The sequence below is a fragment of the Leuciscus leuciscus genome, assembly GCF_965113295.1.
Source record: "Leuciscus leuciscus genome assembly, chromosome: 8".
Classification (NCBI taxonomy): Eukaryota; Metazoa; Chordata; class Actinopteri; order Cypriniformes; family Leuciscidae; genus Leuciscus; species Leuciscus leuciscus.
In genome coordinates, this window is record NC_138732.1 from 12,961,722 (window position 1) to 12,985,827 (window position 24,106).

A 24,106-nucleotide genomic window follows, 5' to 3' on the forward strand; every position below is an offset into this window, starting at 1 on the left:
CATTCATAATATAATATAATATATCAGTAATCTGAATGAATGAATGAATGAATAATAATAATAATAATAAATGTTGAAAATTAACTTTATTTTCCTGGTTTAAAGGGTCAATCTAAACAAAATTTCAGACAAAATGTTTGTTAATGAAGGGTACTCATAATTGCACCCTCGTTGACTAAACTTAGAGTATAACTGGCTAAATTATTATAAATGCATAATCAAAAAATATAAATAATTGTTATTATCAAGGTCTAGATGCTCTGTTGTGGTTATGTTTCGACATTAAAACAAAATACATTTCTAAAAAAGATGCTGTGGGGTTGGTAGTTTTATGTGTTTAAGTTCAAGCTGATTATCAAGGGTCAAGGATCTATGCTTGATCAATGGCTATATTCACCCAGTCAGTGTTTGGGATTGACATCTACAGTAGATTTACGAACAGATGTGACTCTCAAATCCCCTTCTCTTACTCACCATTACCCAACAAAAACATGTAACCATAGCAACAGATAACAATTGTAGACATCAAGGCTTTGTATTGTATATTTACAGATGCCATTTTCATTCCAAACTATTTCAGGCATCTCCCACTGCTTTTTGCCTCAGCAGATATGGACTGTCAAGTGTCCCAAACACTTAAAAGGAGTTATGTCTCGATCTCTAGCCGCAAAATATCCCTATTTTCTGGCCTTTTTTCATAACCTGAGAGAGGTTGAAAGCTCTAACATTAGTGACTGACTGTAAAAAGCACACACCTCATGCCGTTGATGCAATGGGTAACTAGCTGTCGACTGGTTCCATACATACAGCACATTTCAACCAAACTTCCTCAATGTAAAATAACTAAAATATGTATGCACAGAACCCTATTTAACACTCTAATTAGGTCTGGCAACCATTTTCTACAGCTGTGTGACCAATCAGGGAAACCAAAAGACAATAATCTGCAGTGTCTGTTAAAAAAAGAGGCAGAAGTTAATTGTGTTTGAGGTTTCACGCCTATATAAAATATGCGAGGCCTGGTGGCCAATCTTCACTAAAGTTTACATTCCATCAGTAAAAGCAGAGTGTGAAGGCTGAATTAACAGAGCAATTGCACAGATGCACAAAAAATATTGCAATCCACACAACATAATAGGAGACGTGTATCGGAGTTCAAAAGAAGACAAATTGTTGGTGTGCATCTCGCTGGCTCATCGATGACCAGGACAGCAAGTCTTTGTGGTGTTTCGAGAGCTGTGGTATCCAGGGAAATGTCGGCATACCACCACATAGGATGAACCATATCCAACAGGAGTAATTGTCGACGCAAGAGGAAGCTGTCTGAAAGGGATGTCCAGGTACTAACCCGGGTTGTATCCAAAAAAACAAAACCACAGCTACTCAACCCACTGCAGAATTAAATGCGCACCTCAACTATCCTGTTTTCACCAAAACTGTTAGTCGGGAGCTCCACAGAGTCAATATTCATGGTCGGCCGGCTATTGGCAAACCTTTGGTCACAAATGCCAATGCCAAATGTCGGTTTCATTGGTGCCAACAGTGACAATCTTGGGCTGTGGACAATATGAAAGGACTCTCTGATGAGTCCACCTTCACTGTCTTTCCCATATCCATGGGAGTTACAGTGTGGAGAAGCCCCAGAGATGCTTATCACTCAGACTGCTGCATGCCTGAGCGAAACACAGGGGTGGTTCAATGATGGTTTGGGCAGCAACATCATGGCATTGATGGACATGTCACTGCCTAGGACTACGGAACCATTCCAGAGGACCATGCTCACCTAATGGTTCAAATGCTGTACCCTGAATGGGGTGCTGTGTAGCATGATATAGCACCAATACACAAAGACTTGTGACAGAATGGTTTGATGAACATGAAAGTGAAGGACTTGTATCTCTCATTCCCTAGATGAAAAGATGCTGTATTGGCCACAAAACAAGGCCCAACACCGTACTAATAAATTATTGTGGTCTAAAACCAGGTGTTTCAGTTTTTATTGTCCCAACCCCTTGTACCTGTAAATATACCTCTTTACAATTAAAATGAGCATATGATTATTTGTGTGTGTGCTTTTGTGCTCGCCCTGTCTGTCACTTCTGAAATGAATTGCACTCATAACAGAGGAGTCATAACCAATTCTCCTCCACTTGCCTGTCGGGCAGAGAAATTGCTGATCCTTTAGATTTCCAAGGTAAAGAGAAGATTAAGTGTGGATCGCTGGTGTGTCCTGCTCCATACAAATCTAAGCTGAAGATAAAGTAGTGCTTTGTTCATGTCAGTTTTAGTTCCCAATGTGAGGGAAAAGCATTTATGGTATATTAGCACCATGAAGGTTTCAACCTTTGGGATGTTTTTCCTTGTCAAAGTGATAGGATTTATAAGCACCCTGCCTCAAGGTTACACATTTGTCTGATGGCTCCACATCACAATAATAAAAAAAAACTACCAGCAGTTTTATTGTAGACACCCTAATTATAGCTTAGGCCATCATGGGTAAAAGTCCACGGATAGTGGATGTCACAGTCTACAAAAAGTAAAAATAAGTACAAACTTATTTTGAACTCCAGAAAAAAAAGTTGTGCGTCATGTTTCTCAATTCATAAATGCATGAATGTATTTCAAAACAGTCCAAAAGGCCAGATCTCTTGGAAAAAAGACAAAGAAGTGAAAAAATAAAAAAATAAACAGAAGTAAAGCACAAACATTCATATAAATAAATAGTTGATCTATAATCTCAAATTTTTGGGAAAACAAATGTTGACCCTGCAGGCACTTCAAGGCAGTGAAGTATTGATTTAGCAAGTTTTCAGTGCATAAGAGGCAGACAAATGAAAAATGCTACATGTACTTTTGGTGATCACCATAAATCTGCTCAGATAGAGAGAGCCGGAGGTCAGATGTGTTGTTCCACACAATTACGTCAAACAAGTACACCCTCACAAAACAACTGAAATATTAGTGTGCATTAAAAGACAAAATGCTCCACAGAGCATGAGGCAAATGGCCATTTGAAATGATTTTTGTCGTTGTTGTTATGGGTTTAAATGATGAAAATAAACGTTTCTGTCTTTTCCCGTTTTAAAATGCTTATCATCATAAAAATGACTGCCGAAAATATTTTGTTTCAACCGTAATGAAGACGAGACAAAAAAGGTAACATTTACAATAACGTTTCATTAGTTAACATAAGTTAACTACTTAAGTTAACAAACTAAGAATGAACAATACTTCTAAAGCATGTATTAATCTAAGTCAACATTTACTACATTACTAAAATCATTAATGTATTTGCCAATATTAGTTAATGCACTGTGAACAAACAATGAACGACAATTTTTTTTTAACATTAACAAAGATTAATAAATACTGTATCAAATGTATTGCTCATTGTTAAAGTTTTAACTGACAAATTTCAATAATAACAAATGAGACCAAACTCACAATAATTTTTTTTAAACTAAAATTTTTTTTTCGTAAACTAAATTTAGATCCCATGTTATTAGAGTAAGACTAGCTAAAATTATCAAATATAAATGACAAAATCAATAAATTTCAAAGACATTAAAACAATTTTTTTTAAAAATGAACACTGCATCAGAGGTCAAATCCGTTGCTTCTTATTATAATACAATAAGGATGAACAAGTTGCCTGGAGGCGTGTGCATGGAATGACGTAGTTTTCCCTCTTCCAGCTTATTATAGACAGTGTGTTGGCTACTTAATTAGCTAACACACTGTCAGACATGGAGTGCAATGGTTTCATGCCACACAGTCAAAGTAAACGCACTCATGTGAGATCTGATGGCATCAAGGCGTAAGGACAAAACCACTGCCATTTAAGCAATAAATACTTCAGTGGTACATCGGATTCCTTCAAGACAGAACAATATAAATAAGTCTGACTAAGCTCTAACATCACCCTTTGAGCTCATTTACTATGTCACAGGCATTCTTTTTCAGGGCACTCTGGACACAACTGCTAGCAATCCAGATCTACTACTATGATGAGCACGGATGACTTCCGCCACACTTTTTAGCCGCAGTTTGTGGGGCATCCTCCCCTGCTGCATCCGATTATTGTACCCGGGCAATTTAAACACTAACCTTATACAAACTGACAAGTGGGTAATTCTCTCCCTCCTCAATCACACATACACAGCATGCTCTAGTTTCTTATTTACAGCCTATTTTCCAAATGCCACATTTGTTTCTGTTTACATCAAGGACAGAGGACCATCAGCTGTGAAGCATTGTTCAGATGGGCTTCACCCCCGAGTGAGTTGTGGCAGGCAGATACGGCACTATATTCACGTTTATCTTTGTGGGGCAGATCTGGCGCTCACCAGTTTGCCTTTTATCATGCTGGCTTAGCACTACAGAGATGAAGGGGGGAAAGCAACCTTACAAACAGAGAGAGTTATATGGTCATATTCTCTAGAGGGTTGCATTACTAATTTCGAACGATGTTGTGTTGTGATCAGTGAACAATAATCCATCCATCCATCATACTTTTCTGAATATTGCCATATTTATTTATTTATTTTTTAAACGTTTGTATTTATGTACTTTTATTTGTGCTCTTTTAGTTGTAATGTAGTGTAATTATTTATTAGAAAAATATTGATAAATAATAAAAAATATTTTAAATAAATAAATAAATAACACTGGTCTACAATTTTTAGAAGCTGTCTGCTTCAGAGATTAAATGTGTTATTTACTAAGTATTTGGATGAGCTGAATTCAAATTTGACAATTAAAACGACTGACTGGCAACAGTTTCCAAGATATTTAAGTGTTTTACATTTTACGTCCATGTATATTCTGTAGAGAGTACCTGTTACCTTTCCTGTTTATGTGACACTTTAAAAACCAGCAAGAGGGTTATATAATGTAAATCAAATTATTATGAAACAAAAGGCAAAAAACTATTGTGTACATAGTTTAGTCCGATTCAGTGTACTCTGCACTTCTTGGCTTGTCTCTTGTATTCATTAAATAGAGGATCTCTTGTCACTGTCCAGCAATATTCTGAGAGAATTGATGGGCTCCAGACATCTCTGCTCACTTTGGCTAAACCGAAATGTGTCCCTTTGCTAAATCAAACACTGACAAAAAAGAGAGCATGACACTGTATGACAGGGGTGCTAAACTCAGTTCCAGGAGGGCAACAGACTAAACTCCCTGCAGAGTTTAGCTTCTACCCTAATTAAACACACCCGATCCAGCTCATCAAGTCCTTCAGGCTCATTTGAAAACTAGTATGTGTGTTGGAGCAGGGTTGGAACTAAACTCTTTGTACCCTTGCTGTGTGATTTCTAGAGCTGATATAAGGCAATTTGTTCAGCAGAGGGATGTAAACTTCATTATGATTGCATCACTTAATGACTTATAGGAATAACATGATGCAGTTCATATCATGTATGATGCAATACCAGCTTCAGATTGAGAGAGAGATTCACTTAAAAAATGCTGTGTGTTAAGAACACACATCTGTAATTTAGCCATCCTTGTATTAAAAGACAAAAAGATCTTTAGATTAAAGTCTGAAACTGATGACCTCATGAGCGACCTCTGCACTCTTTCTCCACCTCCTCTCAGTGCCACAGGGAGTTCAGTCCACCTCAAGCCTCTCAACTACACCATCCCCATGCATTGCAGACTTCAAGAGGTCAAACCCAAGCCTCCCATGGTGCAGAGAAGGAGTGCTTTTTTTGACCTTAGCATGTATGTGCACATACCATTAGCAAACTCTCCTGTGAATCCAGGGTCAGTGATTATTCTGGGTTTAGCCCAGAACTCTGTGAATGCGTATTGGTACATCTTTTGATTAAATATTCCAAAATACACACTATAATAAATGCTGAAATGTTATGTTTTGTTTTATGAACAGTGCTAAAACTAAAAACGTCCAACCAAACCTAGTTGCAACCTCAGGCATGGTGATTTCGGCTTTCCTTACTGACCACTTCATGCAATTAACTTGCCAACATTTGTGAACAAACTCCTTTACTGTGTTTTTATGCCTGTGAAACATTATATACTTCATGTATGGTGGATACATGACCAAAAAGTCAACAAAAAAGTTGAATAATAAACTAATAGGTCAATAGTACCAATTATGTATTTCATATTTATTTATTTATTTAAATACTTGTTATAATAACAATAATAATAATAATTATTATTATTATTATTTTCATCATTATTGTTGTTATTTATTTTTTTATTAAAATTTAATAGTGATGTGCATGAAATCCTATTGGTAAAGACAACAATTTGGACAATTCAGCGCTCTAAAATTTTTGGGCCTTTGAAGCCCACCCCTAGCACCTCCCTTAAGTAATTCTGTATATCAGTAAGTAAAATATGACATCAAAGCTTCCCTCTCCCTTCTACAATCTCCAACATTACATCACACACTGAAAAATTCAATGAAATATGTATTTATCTGCCTTTTCGGCCCCCTTCTGTTCAGTCAGTCAGCGGCCTGTTTCGCAGGGACTTAAAGCTGGCCTCGTGGTGGGCTGTGCGTGCTACAGAGTATTCCGTCATTTTTGAAGTGTCTGACTGTGTGCTAAAAGGGTGAGACTGAAAGAATCTGAGAGATTCTCTCCCGCTGTGACTCAAGCGGCCACCAGAGAGCTTTGGATCTGCATTTTCCCATGTGAAGAGGTGTAAGCCACCTGTGCTACTACTTAGCTTCCTATTGCCTGTTCCTATTTTGGTGTCTTACCTTTGAGACCCGGATAACCTGAGTTGACTTGTAAGTCCTCATGCACATGCATGCGGTCAGCTCACAATTACACACCATTTACATGCAGTTCACGTGTGTCTCTCTCTCTCTCTCTCTGTGTGTGTGTGTGTGTGTGTGGTGACTTAGACATTCAGTGCTTCTTATTCACCTCTGTTCGCCAGTGTGCTAACGTGCCATGCATTCATGCATGTAGTCTGGCAATACAGACATTTGACTATCGGCATATTGTAGCCTTTTATGCAAAAGAACAGCCACTTAGACAAAAAGGGCCTGTCCAACTAAAATGGAAATCCAATTACTTCTCATTTTAATTTAACATATAGGGGCGGGTAAATATGAAATTGATGCTACAACAAAATTAAACCCTTGTTTAATGTTTCTGAGTATGTGTAATGTTTCTACTTACAATTTTATACAAATATTTTTTGTTTTATACCATCATTGCATGCAATATACTGTAATATAATATAATATAAATGTAAATAACGCAAAGATGTTTTTTTTGTTGCTTTTTTTATAAATATATTTTAGTTTTCACAACAAAACACAAAACATCCAAAATCCATCAATAAGTCAATTTTTTTTAATAATATAATATAATATAATATAATATAATATAATATAATATAATATAATATAATATAATATAATATAATATAATATAATATAATATAATATAATAATACTATTTCATTATTTAATAATTCAACTTAAAAGTAACATCGGCTTGGAAAGAATATGAGGGTGGGTAAATAAATAAAAAAACCTAGTGTGTGTGTGTGTGTGTGTATTGATGTTTTCACAAGAACTGAACTGAACAAACACTGCAAAAAAATAATCCATGACCAACCCTTATGTCCTGTAAGTAGTTTTGGACACAGTAAACATTAAGAGTATGTTTGCCTGTGCTGATAATGCATTACTCAAGCACAGTATAAAAATGACCCAGTTCCATCCAACACAATGCTGTCTTCCTCTTCCCACACACACAACGCAGACACTCACACGTACACATGCACCACTGCATCAATAAATCATAAACAAGAAATAAATTAAACATTAATTCCAAGCTTGCGGAGAGCCGCTCACAGTTGGCCAACAGGAGCCTCTCTTGCTCTAGCTGCTTTCTGGCACAGCTTAATTAGGATCCTCATATTTCCACTGAACAAACAAAAGAGGTGGAAAAGGAGCAGGAGAACAGGGCACTCTAAGTAGGTTAGAGCTCCCCTCTTGGGTCAAACTACCACAGCTTACAGTCCTAACAGCAAAGCAGTGAGAGGGAAAATGAAAGGAGGACAGAAATATTTAACAGCCCCTGCTAACTCTTCTAAAAAAAAAAAAGAAAAAGAAAAAAGAATATTCTGTAACCTTAAAGACAGAAGTACTTCAAAATCAGTATCTATCTATCTATCTATCTATCTATCTATCTATCTATCTATCTATCTATCTATCTATCTATCTATCTATCTATCTATCTATCTATCTATCTATCTATCTATCTATCTATCTATCTATCTATCTATCTATCTATCTATCTATCTATCTCTGTTGAACAGGGCAAATTTACTGAAAATTGTCAAATTAACAAGTCAATTTGCAAGTCCTTTCAATGCAAACATGCCACATTTCTGTTTAAATTAGAGATGCTAAAATAATGATGTGCAAATAATGAGCAAAGAATCCAAAGAGTGTTATTTGCCTGCCACAAATGGCAAAAAGCTGGATGTTCTTGAACAGAGATGTTTGTGTTTTTCTATTTAGCATTTTCCATTGATTAGACATAAGTTACCCAACAAACGATTAAATGGCAGAGAAGTGATTTTGTGGCATTGTTTGCACTGGTTTTAGACATTTAAAATAATGAAGAAAGCATGCTGAAAATAAATGGCGGTATCAGTGGGCGTGATTTATTTTTAGTAAATTTCTACAACTGGTCTGAAAGGAGTAGCTTGTACTTTAAATAAATTGTTTTTATTTGTCATGAAAACGACAACGTTTAAGATGGTTCTATTTGCAACGTTTCATTACTGTAATTGCACCAGATACTAGTTCACAATCATTGCATGCAATACGCACTCTTGCTGTATAAATGGTTGTGGATATTGATCGAAGTCCAAATTTACTTTGTTTATTGAGTATTTTCTTTGCGATTTCATGGTCATGTGATCACATTTGACTCTAAACTGAGAGACTTTATGACATGATTTATTGTAAATCTAGATTAGCTTGTGGCTACCCCAAAAAATCACTGGTCATTGTTCAGTTGTAGCAGCAGTAGCTGTTGTGTTGGACGCATAATCATTATGCAATTAGTAAATGAATTTCCATGGCTCTGTAAAAACTAAAGTCTCATGGAGCAAAAATGCCAAATCCAATGTCAACCGTTTCAAACTGGACAAAGTATTAGAGCAAACCTCATCTGTTTAGTCATACGCACTCCTTTAATAGCAATTAACCGCGGACAACAACACGGCAAACAAAACAAGTCGCCGTCACACACCAGTACAGCTCACATTTCTTTTAATTAAAAGTGTGCAAGATCGTGGCTGACATTTTGTCTGTCCCCTGTGAGTGAGTCTCTGGCTGAACACGACTCATCTGGTCTAATTAAATTGCAACAGAAGCCTCACACTGACTGGGCTGTTGACTGGTGCTGAGACATGTGCTTGACACGCTGCAGGTTTACAATAGCAGCACTATATAGTACATCCTCAGAGGTCTTGAATCTATTCCAAAAATTCTCACTCAATTTTCACCCCTGCACATGCTCTAACAACATGCTCATTCATTCAAGCTAAATCTCCCTGTTCCCTAGGACCAGGGCAGGTTCATAAGGAAAAGTCACTATAGCAATGCCTTTTATCCTGCAACACCAAAACATCTGCTGACATTCGTACTTTACTTTGGAGGATTCTATCAAAGTCGTGGCAAACTTTGGATTATCATATGCATGAATGAAGCAAAATGGTTTTTTGAGTCTCTTATACTCACCTAAGCTGCATTTATGTGATAAAAAATACAGTAAAACAGTAATATTGTGAAATATTATTAGAATTTAAAATGTACTACTTTTCATATATTTTAAGATGCAATTTATTCCGGTGATGACAAAGCTGAATTCTCAGCAAATGTCATTTATTAGTCCTGTCTTCAGTGTCACATGATCCTTCAGAAATCATTCTAATATGCTGATTTGGTGTTCAAAAAGATGCCATTAAAATGGTTGTGCTGCTTTATATATATATATATTTATATATATATTTTTTTTTTTTGTGGAAACTTGTCAACTTTTTTTCATCTTTCATAAACAGACAGTTCAAAAGAACATTTATCTGCAAATATTTTTTAATGATCTAGATGTTGCTGTCACTTTTGATACATTTGATGCATAATTCATTGCTGAATAAAAGTATACATTTCTTTAAAAAAAAAATAAAAAAAAATCTTACTGACCCCAAACTTGTGAATGTGTGTGTGTGTGTGTGTGTGTGTGTGTGTGTGTGTGTGTTCAGTCTGTGTTTACTGACTACCTGATCTATTTTATGATCTATTTTATGTACTTACTTTCGGACTATTGTGCAACTGTTCAAATTAATCTTTCCCCACCAGTTTGTTCTTACAATACAAGATTGTTAGTATGTGCCACCCTTTAACAGCACATTAAAATTTTTTAAAAATGTAACTGTGATTGTCAGTTAGTCAGTCACCTTCTGTATTGGTCGGTGCTTCTTTGCCAGAAGAAGGAATAGTGTAATGCAACTTAATATTTTCTTATGGGAGAGTGATGGCAGTATTACACCAAATGAGACTGGAAAACAAAATAGTGAGTAAAAAATAAAAAGACTCATCTTTTACCCTTATATTGGCTTAGTCTTTCTTACATTTATGCATTTGCTTGAGAAACAGATCTTGCCTGTGAGCTGTGTTTGACACAATTCTACCTCCTCATTTTCAATAATTATGGCTTACATGCTTGTGAATTACCAGATCATTTTTATGGAAGATTTAGTATGGCATATCGAGGTCTTCTACTACTCCCATGCTAAATTTACTTAGCTGATGCCATCCACAATATGCTTTCGTCTTTTTCCCGTGCAAATGAGACCACAACAGGGGTTTGCCCTTAAGTAACAAAACTTACAGAAACATTTTGTGGATTTCCTCATCTCAGTCCACACCACATCAGTGTTTTGACAGGCATTTCAGAAATTGGAAGAATGATGCTGGTTTAGTCTGAGAAGGTTGTCAAGTAAACCAATTCTTGGAGAACTTGCAAAACATGTCATTTTTTACTTTCAATCTGATAAAAAGTTCTGTGCTGAACTGATTAAAAAGAAAAAGAAAATAAACCATACCGCCTGTCTAAATGTTAATGACTAATTGTTTAGATGCTCATCATTAATCGGAGTAGAACGATTCTTCTTCTTTGCACTCATGTTAAGTGCTAATAAACTTAAGCAGTTTTTACAGCTGAATAGCAATGACAGTCATTATGCCCTCGCTGTGAAACAAAAGTGGATCTCTGATCTTCCCGTACAAGAGCAGCTGAATATTTCAGTCATTTGTATGCAGAGGTGAAGAGGGCGTCTTTGCATTGCGTTGAGGTGCTGTGATATTTAGCATGAGCCCATCTTTGATCTCAAAGAGAAAGACAAGAGTGCAAGATGTAAAACTAAGTGTGATGTACTCCATGGAAAATATTGATTTGAAATCTAAGTCGCACCATTGCCAAAGGGAACAATGCATATTTGAGGCTCATTATTTCCTGTTCAAAGCATAACAATTTTGCTCCAACCAGACACTCATAGTTTTACCTCAGTGTGTTTAATTGCTATTTGAAACGGCCTCAGTTTCCCTCTGCTCTGTGAATTAAACAGTAACTGAAGCTGAAATGTGTTAACTCTGACAAATGGCTGTGGTATTTAGAGTTGCATCTCTGTTGTTTGTTTATGCTAATGATATAAAGGTGGACACAGATATACTCACATAGACATCTATATTCCCTCTCTGAATCAGCAGCTTTATGACTTACTGTATATATATATATAATCCTGTAGTAACAAGACTCATACTGTAGCACAAAGTCACTTATAATTCATTCTTTAATGTTAAATGTTAATATTAGATATAATACGGCTACGGTTGTCTATGACACAGCGGAATACTAATACTTCTGGTTCTGTCACAATACTGGATTCTACTAATTAAAGACAGTTGGGGAAGCATGACAGATAATATCCATTAATCGTCAAATGCTATAGGAGTCAATGCACAAGAGAGAACTGCTGTGTCAGGAAGAGACCATATCAAGTCTTTGTGCTGAGACTTTTACCTGCACTGCACAGTCCCAAATGAACTGGCCCTCCATCACTACACTAAGTAATTGCAGAGAGCTTGACATAGAGAGAAAGAGAAAGAGACAGTGAAAGAAAGAAAGAAAGAAAGAAAGAAAGAAAGAAAGAAAGAAAGAAAGAAAGAAAGAAAGAAAGAAAGCTAGCACATTTAACCATTTAGCAGATGCTTTTATCCAAGACGCCTTTTCCTGTTATTACCGTTTTATTATTGTTTATTTTATTACTACTTTATTTATATTTTTATGAAATAAATGTAGCTACATCTTCCTTTACATATATATGAAGGAAGAAAATCAAAGAGAAAAAAGAAAAGAAAAGAAAAGATAAAGGCAGTTGGTCAACGTTCTTTCAGAAGTGCCTATGATGCAATCTACTGTAACTCCAGCAGCAGGATGAGGCTGTAGATGAATAGGATAGAACTGCTCTTATCAGTGCCGTGAATATGATGCACAGCAACAAATATTCCATACAAAACTCAATATGTACCCAAAAAAGACACATTAAATATTGCATCAGAAAGAAGCAGGCACAAGTGCATACCATTTTTAGAATAAGGGACACAAATTTGCAGATGCGCAGACAAGAAGTACCAGCAGGGTGAAAAATAGTGGACCTGAGAGAGTAAAGCCCCTTTCACACAGAGATTCCGGAAAATACACGGATAAAGTGACCCGGGATTTGACCCGGGTTCGTTTGATTTTGGTTCATTCACACTGCCAGTGATTTTCCGGAATCAGAGAGTGCGTTCACACACAACCCGTAAAAATGCCGTAAAGACACGTGACATCGATGTGACTTGTAATCTCAGCAGCGTCTTAAGTTTGTGCGCTTGTGCATTTTTTTCTCTGATTCGATCATAAACTTGCGCTTTACGTACCGTTTCACAGCTGGCGAACGATCCCGCGCTTCAGCGTCATCACTACGACACGGCATTATTACGGCTTTTGTTCACACAGCGCGCGTTCCGGGACTGAACACGGCAATGTTACTAGGTCCCGACCCGGCATCGATCCCGGCTTAAATCCCGGGTCGAGTTTGCGTTCACACAGGAGGCGCTCTGGCAATTTGCCGGCAATTTGCCGGGTTCAAAGCGCTGTGTGAAAGGGGCTTAAGAGAGATACATTTCTTTATAGATTTTTTACGAGTATATGTTCGGATGGGTATGTACTGTACACTCTGTAAAAAATCATATGATCAATAAGTTATGACAATATGTTTTTATATTGCTTTAACTCATTAAAATAAGTTAAGCAATTTTCAACTTTCTTTTATAAGTTATAAGATTCTACTCATTTTTTTTTAAGTCAGTTTAATGTAATTTAAGTTGAAATGACTTAAATATCCAAGTTGATTGTTCTCAAAAATGTAAAGCTGAATTTTTGTGTGTATTTTTTCTTTTAACCCTGACACACACACACACACACACAAAAAACGCTTCACAATTCTTTGTATACAATTCCACAAACTCTACTGTCTGACCTCTACTGTACTACCACTGATGAATTCATGCCTGACCACTGCACTTGTCCTTTCATGACCCCACCTATTGCAGGATACGATAAAAAAAAAGAAAAGCAACACAAAGGAGAAACTTAATATGAATATCACTCATCAAAACACACAGGAAGGTCACATGGACATGGAACCAAACAATGTGAATTATAGCAATGCACTTTTACCCTGCAGGCTGAGTGCTGAACAGTTTTGAGCAATAAGTGAAAGTGAACACTACACGCTCAAAACACATGGGATTCATAGTGACACAACAAGAGAGAAAAGCGGTGTAGTAGAACACTGTCTAGAGATGACCACATTTTCAGCCATTGTTTTCTTAAATCCAAAGAGATAACAATACACTTTGGAAGTTAATTTAGCATTCAGGAATACTATGAGACTACTGCTGATTTTCATGGAAGGATCAACACCAAGGGCGTAGCTGCCACCAGGGACATGGGAGACCAAAGTTCCCCTAACACTTTTCCCAACTATACTCCCTCCCTGATTTGAAAGAACATCCATACCGAAAGCATGTAAATCTCCATGAAATGCTCAACTGCAATACACAAACTGTATAACTGTATCTTATATAACTGTAAGATTCCGGAAAATACACTGATAATGGGGATTTATGGGATTTGTCCCGGGATCGTTTGATTTTGGTTCATTCACACTGCCAGTGATTTTCCGGAATCTGTGCGTGCGCTCACACATCCTATAAAAGTTCCCGTAAAGACACGTGACATTGATGTGACGTGTAATGTCTCAGCAGTGTCTTAAGTTTGCTTATTTGATCATAAATTAGACCATCTCTCCACTGGATACAGTATACAGATGCATGTTCAGTTTCTGACAGACTCCATGCACTGGAGACTGTCGACAACAGGACAAATGGAAGAGTGGAAGAACATTCCCTTTGTTTGCAGCATATTGCTTTGTAAATGAGGCACTCTGTAATGGAGAGTTCGAAACTTTTGTTGAAATATGCAGCAGCCAACTACATTGGATCTGACAACAGCTGCATAACAAACGGTAAACATTTTCACAATGCTTTGTCTGTAAATGACGGTTTTCCGCATATACAGTCCTGTGCAAAAGTATTAGACGCATTAGTATACATTTTTTTTTTTTAAACTTGCTTTAAACCAATTTATATAATATGCTGTCGTGTGTCAGTAATACATATAAGTTTGCATTTCCAAACATTCCTTTAGTCATTAATTGTAATAATCCAGTGAGATTTTTGTATGCTCAAGGAGTCTAAACCTTTTAAATTTATATTACATTTCTAAACTTGATTTTGAACCAGTGTAGCAATCAGGATGCATAATTTATATAATATAATAAAGTAATGAATAAAAAAAATTTAATATTAAGTTTTTTAAAAGTAAAACTAAACTAAATTAAACAAAACTTTTGTGGGCCGAGGAGGAGGAACGATTTATGTTTTAAAATGTTTTACCTGGGATGCATTTCTTTGAAATTCAATGCAGTAAATTCCTCTTGCTGCCATTCCAATACAAATTCCAATTCAACTTCCTGTGAGGTGTGGCCAATTGAATTCAGATTGAACTAAAAGAGAGCCGATTCTTCAATTCTGTATTTTGCGCAGCCATGGTTGTGTGATAATCATTAACTTTGTTCCTAGAATCCGTCCATTATTGCTGCACCTTGCCGAACCCATTACAGAGACCTAATGCATCTTGAGGGACTCCAGCCCTCCTACAGATGGCAAGCACTGTGATGCATGATTCCTTGCTTCCACTGTACCAGGATTATTATGCTGCTACTCAATCAACCCCCTGCTTTCCTCGACTTTTGGAGTCATTTGGGAAAATAAATCTATATCAACTCTGTGTCATACAGTAATGAGTATGTGCATGTCTGTATATTTATGCATGTGTGTGAAGGGGTTAGACGGTGACTATACATCTTTGAACAGCCGTCTGCGGAGACCTTAAAAGCTCACTGAAATGGAAATGTGGTTAAATATAGATTGATTAGTTTGTTTGTTTTTGCAGATTGATGTTTTCAGAATACATTTTGCATTTTTATCTCATTTATCTGAACTAAACAATACAGCGTCCCACAATGTTTCACCATAAAATGTCAGGAAATTTCAGGAAGTTGCTCACCACATGGAGAAGAGATCTTCCCCTTGGCCATGTTTTTGTTCTACTAAAGAGCCTTCTCGTTAGGGTTTGTCTTTTAAATCTGCAAGAAAGCACAAAATAAATTAATTAAATAAGATCAGAGATGAAACAGAGAGAGAGAGAGAAAAAAACGTGTAATTAGGAAGCAACCAACACAAACATGCAATCAGCAGTTTGGAGAAGCTCAGAACACAAGCAAACGGAACACCCTTATGGATGTGAAAACCAACACAGTATGTTATTACCGTGAATGCTGTCTGCAAGCTCTAGGTTTCCCGGCTTTACCCGTAATCTCTAGGGCTCGACTTTCATATGCGCTTCTGGCAAAGTCTGGGCCAAGCCACAATGAAACTTTTGCACAATCAATATCATGTAATATGTACAAAGCCCCACATGAAAAAAGAGGCTTTACCTTTTTTCCCCGCTTCCTCTATCCTCTTACGCACTACAGAGGATGCTGTTCTGTGACACAGGACATTGTTCTTGTTATTTAAACCCCCGGAATCTCGCAGCAAGGATTCGGAATATCTATATCCCAGTCCATCCACGCCTTTCCTCTCTGCCTTGTGGAAATCATTTTATTCAGACAATATTTCTCTCTTTCTTTTACTCTCTGAAAAGACACTAATGAGTCTCTCCATACAGGCCTGACGGTAGACAGAGGCAAGGTGATTATGCAAACACAAGGTCCTGAATTACTAATGAAAGCTGGGGGATATGTAGAAGACAACCGTGTAGAAAAATAAATAAATAATTAAAGAGTAGAAAGTTTGTTTCTGGACTCACTTGTAAAAATCAGTCCTGACACTCAATGCTATTAGTAGCCCATTAAGCAGTTCAAGGACAATAGCTGTCCTCCTGTTTGATCATTTATTCTCCGGATCTCGTGGTTATGCCTGGTGCCTAAGATCAAGATGACTGGAGAATATCAATGGCCTTGCTAAGAAAGTGTGCAACCTAGGTAAAATTATTATTTTATTTACACTCTGCAAAATATTGTTTCACAAAGCCACGTTGTTTCTAACGTTGATAACTTTATCTTCCACAAATAATTGGAGCAATACTCTTGTTTTGTTCAAACATAATGAATCAAGTTCTGGTGCCATATGGATGTATAATATTTCAAAAGCACAAGCTGAAAAGCCCCTTGATATTGATTCATGCCTGTGGGTGTTAAAATCCACACAGAAAAAGTAGGACAGCTCAACCTGTGCAAGGTGAAATGACAATACGTGCCTTCCCTTTCTTACTCCCCTAAACATACTGGCTGTATGTGTTCAGTGAATGGACGATTGGAGGAGGACAGCAAATAAAATCCATTTCAACCCCTTCCTTAATCATCAGCAGTAGTTTCTCCAAAGCCACCGACATCATGGAGAACACATTGGGACTATCAGCCTGTCATTGTTCTCTCAGACGCTGTGGCATAAATTGGCTCTATCTTAAAAGAAGAGAATGACGTGCTTTACATGTAAAATGCCTGGTTAGAACATCCAACTTTAGTTATAATTCATTACTTTTCAGAAAGGTAGTCTCAGACATCTGGTTTATAGTTTTTTTTTTTTTTCAAAGCTTTTGATAACTAATAACTGAAACCTTTATCCTTGATAGTTTCAGAATTTCTTCTCTGAAATGATTTCAGATTGTCAAAACGATAAAGGCATTCAAAAAAGCACCTGGGTAGATTTTCTGAAGACTTATGTTTCACTTTCTTATTTTCTACTGTGATAAATATACATTTTATTTATTTTTAACAAAACTTTTTCTTATTAGAGAACAAATTGTTTGATATGTAAGAAAAGAAAAAAGAAATTGCAAATTGGTTTTGTAATGTTAAAGGGGTAGTAGTTCACCCATATCTGTCATCATCATAAGCTATTTTTGCCCATGCATTCAAACAAAAACTTTAACTGTATGGAAAAAAAGGAGTCATTTTCAAAATATTGTCTTTTGTAGTCCACAGAGAAAAGAAAGCCATTGGCTGAAACCGAAATCGCCCCTTAAACCCTCATTCACTATTCCCTACGTTAGTCCACTAATACTGTTCACTTAAAGGAGTAAATGAAAACGAGTGAGCGAATTGGGACTGAAGTTGAGCGTACATCGGTTGTACATTCGTTATTGCAGTGCAATGTGGGATTGAAAAAATGCACTCAATAACGTCCACTATGGTTTCGGACTCCACTACAAATAGCTGTCCCCTCAAATAACGCCCTATTTGAGGGTGTAGGGGGCGATTTCGGATTCAGCTATTGTCACACCTGCCAGCCGGAGTGCCTGTGATAGCCACCAGATGGCACTCCTTTCGTCTTTTTATATCATCATGGACTGCATTTCCCATAACCCAATGCCCATACCAACTATTGTTTGATCGCTTCCACCTGTGTGCCATTACCCTTGTTAACTCTGCTTGTATAAGCCCTGTTTATTCAGTTACTAGTGATGGATGAAACAAAGCTTTGAATCAATTGATTCGAACTGTTTTGAAAAGTTTGAAATGCCACACGCTGGTGAAACCTACAAAACATTGGAAATGCAACAAAAACTCCAAACATGCATAAAACCACTTTTATTTTTAACCCATTACATAAAAAAAAAAAAAAAAGTAAAATCTATCAAATGCAATTAACTAATCATCGAATAAGATTAAATATCAAGTGTCTGTATACTTGATATGTGTCTGTATACTTGATATGTGCATATGTGTTCTTTTATCTATTTTCAGGCCTTGTTTTGTTTGTTGCATGGATTGCTCAGCTAAACAGGCCAATAAGACTATTAACTACTATTATTCCTTTTAATTATACTAATGTCTAATTAAAAGGTGTACAAATATATAAAACGGATCAGAAATCAAATAAAACCCATAGAGACTTGTTCAATGTTTCGTGGCTGGGGGCCACCGGTGAACCATTGACATTTTTAAACGTTTCGAAACAGTTACGATGTCACAAAGTCTCTTTTACTAAAATCACATGATTTTCGCATTTTTATTCAAACCACTGATTCGAAACAAAAGATTCGTAAAGGTTTAAAAGCTTTATGAAGCAGTGTTTCAAATTTTCCCATCATTATCAACACAATGCATATCTGAGCGTCTCTTTTGTTTTTTTGTCACATTGGTTTTCAAACTGCACAGAGACACAAATGTTGAGGATCCAAGTGCAGTAGTTTACTGGGGTAATCCAGAATCTTAATCCATACAACAGGTAAAAGTTCAAACCAATGAAACAGAAAACCAAAAGTGCGCTCAGAAATGCAGTGTGACAACATACAAGACTTCACAATGAGTGACTGAATAAACAGGGCTTATAAGGCAGAGTTAGCAAGGGTTATGACACACAGGTGGAAGAGATCAAACAATAATTTGTGGGCAATGGGAAATGTAGTCCATGATGATATAACAAAGATGGAAGGATTTCCCTCTGGTGGCTATCATAGGCACTCCGGCTGGCAGGCGTGACAGCCATACAGGTTTGAAACTAAATAAATGTAAATAAAAGTATGTAAATAATAGATTTGTCATTTTTGGATGAACCATCGATTTAATGTACATCATATACACTATCGTTCAAAAGTTTGGGGTCAATTTTTTTGTAAAAATTAAAACTATTATTCATTAAATGCATTAAATTGATTAAAAATTACAGAAAATACATTTATAGTGTTATAAAATATTTCTATTTCAAATAAATGATTTTATTTTGAACTTTCTAATCATCAAAGAATCCCAAAATAAAATGTGTCTCATTTTCCACAAAAATACACAATGCAGCACAATGGTTTTCAATATTGATAAGAAATGTTTCTTGAGCACTAAATCAGCATATTAGAATGATTTCTGAAGCATCATGTGACACTGAAGACCAGAGTAATGACTGCTGGAAATTACGTTTTGCATCACAGGAATAAATTACATTTTATAAACATTTTATAAAATTACAAAACTGAGTTCTAAACTATAATAATATTTCACAATATTACTGTTTTTACTGTATTTGTCTCAAATAAATACAACCGTGGTGAGTATAAGAGACTTCTTTAAAAAAAGAAAAAAATCTTACCAACCTCAAACTTTTGAACAAAGTATACAGGACATGTTACAGAGAAAAGAACAAATGCCTGTATGCTGGCATGTATTAAACACTGGTATGTCCTCTCATTGACCAGCGGCCACAGTGATATCTATCTCATTCAATTATTCTGCCCACATGGACATCTTGCTAAATCCTTTTCAATCTCATGTGCTTGATTAGTCTTCAGTTCATGCTTGATTTGCCCTTTGCTGTGCATCAACCTGGGGCCTGTTGTAATGGATAACAACACACCAATTAATCCCATCATTGTGGCAATTAAATAGATTGAGTGCCATGATACCAACGGGGATTGCAGTGGGTGCCGGGGGGGGTGGGAGCAGTGGATTGATGCTCCTAAGAGCCTCCAGGAGACTAACACAGATGAACGCATCTGCTGCACCTCCAAACAAAGAGTTAAGTACTAGAAAGAGTGAAACAGAACATCAGTTTAATACTACATTAACTTTGCTTTAATATAATGTGACATTTTAAGAAGGGAGCTTCTCTCCTCCTGGATTAAACCAGACTCCATTAGTGTGGCTTATTAGCATGGGTCAAGTTTGATCCTTGTGGGGATAGTGTGTGTTAGTAGACCGTTTTGAAGTAGCTTGTGGTAGCGCAGAGGGGATATCTCACAGCCCGAGTGAAGACATAGTGCCATAGTGATCCTAAGGGGGTCTGAATTATAGAGGAGTTCAACCAACTTGCCCTAGCATATTTTACCTTAACGCATGACAGGTTTAGCGTGCTGATTTATTATCAATGTTGGAAACAGTTGTGCTGCTTAATATTTTTTTATTTATTATTTATAACCTCTAATACCTGTTTAAAAAAAAAAAAACAGCATTTATTTAAAATATAATTATTTTATAACAATTTACACTACTGTTCAAAAGTTTGGGGGCAGTACATTTTTTCTTTCTTATTTTGAAAAATAATAATACTTTTAGCAAGGATGTGTTTAAGATTTATATTTATAAAGATTTATATTGTTAGAAAAGATTTATATTTTGAAAAAATGCTGTTCTTTTAAATTTTTTATCCATCAATGAATCCTGAAAAAAGAAAACAATTTGAAATTACAATAATATTTCACAATATTACTGTTTCTTTTCTGTTTTTTTTTGTTCAAATAAATGCAGGCTTGATGTGCATAATATTTTTTTCAAAAACATTAAAAATAGTAATGTTTACAAACTTTTGATCAGTACAGTTTTCATACAAACACAAGTAATTTTAACAATGTTAAAAAACAAAGGTAAGGGTATATGTCACTGAAATAATTATCACAACCAAACAACAACAAAAAAAAAAAAAAAAAAAAAACATGCTGTGTTGACCTCATTTCTAAGTAGTTCAAAATAAAAGCTCCCTTTTTTTTCCTGTATCAGTGATCTTTCTGTGTGTTCTACTTTAGTTCATGTTTCCCATTCATTGCACGCTCTCTCTCCCTCTCTGTGTTCAATGTCTTTTTCTCTCCCAGTGTTTCTCCTTTGTCTCTGCTCTTTTGCCATGTTCATGTTGGGTAAATGAGAAGTGGCAAAGAACACAGACACATGTACAACGTCTGTTCTCATTATCTCAGAAAGAACTGCCTCCTCCCTCGACCCCAGTGGCACTGTGCAGTGCAATCTAAGGAAAAACTAACTGAATGCACAAGGAGCACTCATTAAATTAGTGCAATCACAAATAAACAACAAATGCAGAGGCAATATTTTAGAAAAGAAGACACAGATTCTGTGAAAAATAGAATTTTTCACATCAATCTCCCATATTTAACTAATGAATATATAGGGCCCTATCTTGCACCCAGCGCAACTGACTTTGTACACCGACGCATGTATCATTCCTATTTTGCACCCGACGCACGGCAGACTTTTCCCTCGGGAGATGCACGTCGGTAAATTAGGAAATGAACTTGCGCTCCCTGGGGCGGTTCAGCGCAAAGAGGAGGCGTGTTCTGGCGCAAACGTTCTCTGGTGCTATTTTCCAGTTCCAGAAAACAATTCCGCCACAGACCAGGAAAAACCTAGTCTAAAGTCAGAGACGCATTTTCAGTGGCGCGTTCAGATGCTATTTTAAGGGCGCATGCTTGGCCGTAATGTAGCGTGTGCACAACGCGCATACACTTTGCTTCTCTCATCAACACAGATGCAGCAGTACTCAATTTTGCAAACCATACATAATCACAAGGAAAAATATTCCACACGAGGGAAATCATTGTGGTGTCCATGAAGATGTGAAAAAATAGGCATAAATCTAGCTTACACATTTACCCAAATTACTATACACCTGTTTAACCGAAGCTAATTTGGGTGGGTTTCTCCCATCCCCATACAATGTCACTTTTCTGTCTTTTACGGCCCTGACGAGAACGTCGGTCTCCTCGGCTGTGAACCGCTGCTGGCTCGCGCCTGGCAAATCTGCCGTTATTATAGCAATCCGCCATGGAACAAGCACGCCTGCTCTTAAAGGGAATGTGATATGATACTCCGATTGGTTTATTTCACGTTACGCCCAAACCACACCTATGGGTAATGTATGTAGCTACTTCAGACCAACCCATTTTAGATTTGCGAGATCCGCCCACAAAGTTACTTGCGTTTCGCGTTAAATACTTGCGTTTCAGATCGTTAAAATAGGGCCCGATGTATCAAAAGGAATTAATACTTTCATTCAGCAAGAATGCTTTAAATTGAACAAAAGGCACAAACGTGAAAAGTAAAATAGATATTTATATTTCAGAAAAATGACACTGATAATGGCTGCTAAAATTCAACTCTGCAATCACAAGAATAAATTATATTTTCAAATATATTACAATAAAAAAAAGAATTGTATTAATACTTCACAATATTACTGTTTTACTATATTTTTGATCAAATAAATGCAACCTTGGTAAGCATAAAAGACTCAATACATGTCATTCTTCGAAGTGGTAGGACTGTTTCCCGTCGTAGCACAGCATGTTAGAGAGATCATTACATGAACATAATGAGCTTGTTAAGGAAGAGTTTAACCCATGGGCAGAGGAACAGAGCATTAATCTTTTTGCTTTGGGCTAATTAGGGTAAAATCCCCATACAAAGGCATATCAGCATTGTGACCCCTGTCTCCATCCTCTCATTTAACATTCATAAATGAGCATGAAGACAATTGGCAAATTGTCTGCACAGGCTTACTGCTCTATTTGCAGACCTGAAGACTGAGCTGAAACAACTATAAAACATAAAAAAACATGAAACACTACTTAGTGGCTGCTGTGTTTCAATAGATTCAATAAGATCACATAATGGAATTAAATCAATGGCCTCCATGTTTATGTCCAGTAATGACAGTTTGATTTGTTCATGTAGGAAGCAATTGAACAAAAATTTTGAAAAATTATACTTGCTCTAGTGAGATTGATCTCGAGAACATTTATTGATGTTATTAGTGCGAAACTCTAAGATTTGTATAGCATGCTGGTCTGCAGTTAAAAACCTCTCTGTTATTGATTTTGTGGTTATTGATTAAGTTATCCTAAATTGGCTTTTACGGTATTTTTTTCCCAAATCAATACTAGAGTTACTTTAACAGTAGTTTGTTATATTCAACATTGATTTTAAAAACCATAATGCTGAAAATCTTTTTCTTGCACTGACATAGTAGTCTTATGATCAATGCAGCCTTCTCTGTGTTTAAAACGTAGATTATGTGTACAGATTACTTAGTTTAGTAAAACCAGCCTTCAAACTGATAAAATATAACAAAATATAACACTGTCAATATGTATATTCTCTTTTCTACATTTTTTTTTAAATCACATGTATTTTGAAAGCAAACATAAATAATTTATATAAATGCATTGTTGTAGAAATATATGTAAGGGATAATGTAGAGCGAGGCGGTTGTTATAGCGAATACAACCCTGACAGGCTGATCAGGATCGGCTGAAGGGGTTTGTATTCACCCTTGAATCGGCCTGAAGGGGTTGTATTCGCCCTTGAATCTGACCTTGAATCACCCTGAAGGGGTTGTATTCGCTATAACAACCGCCTCGCTCTGCATTATCCCACTTATTACATGGCTACCCAACCAAATAAATCAATAATTTGACACAAAATATTGATTTAAAAAGGAGTTTATTGATTTAAAAACTATTGTATTGCTTCCGCTAAAGAAAATAGTCCGTTCCGTCTCTACGGTTAGAATCCTGCGTCCATAGCAACGCTCTGTTTTTCATGGCAACGGTGTGTTATACTTTGCAGCGGTCTGTTATCAAGAAAT

General features: G+C 36.4%; 1 protein-coding gene across 4 annotated transcripts in view; it reads right to left on the reverse strand.

Moving 5' to 3' along the window:
- The window catches only part of lingo2 (leucine rich repeat and Ig domain containing 2), a 275,152-nt gene that overhangs the window by 93,115 nt on the left and 157,931 nt on the right, over window positions 1-24,106 (reverse strand). For 2 of the 4 annotated variants that reach the window (XM_082178213.1, XM_082178214.1), the window contains one exon: window positions 15,744-15,822. The exons of 1 other annotated variant lie outside the window; for it this stretch is intronic. The gene's annotated coding sequence lies outside the window, so the exon portion shown is untranslated. Of the gene's footprint in view, window positions 1-15,743; window positions 15,823-16,006; window positions 16,031-24,106 lie in introns of those variants that run through there. One more of the 4 variants, XM_082178216.1, reaches the window with a different exon arrangement.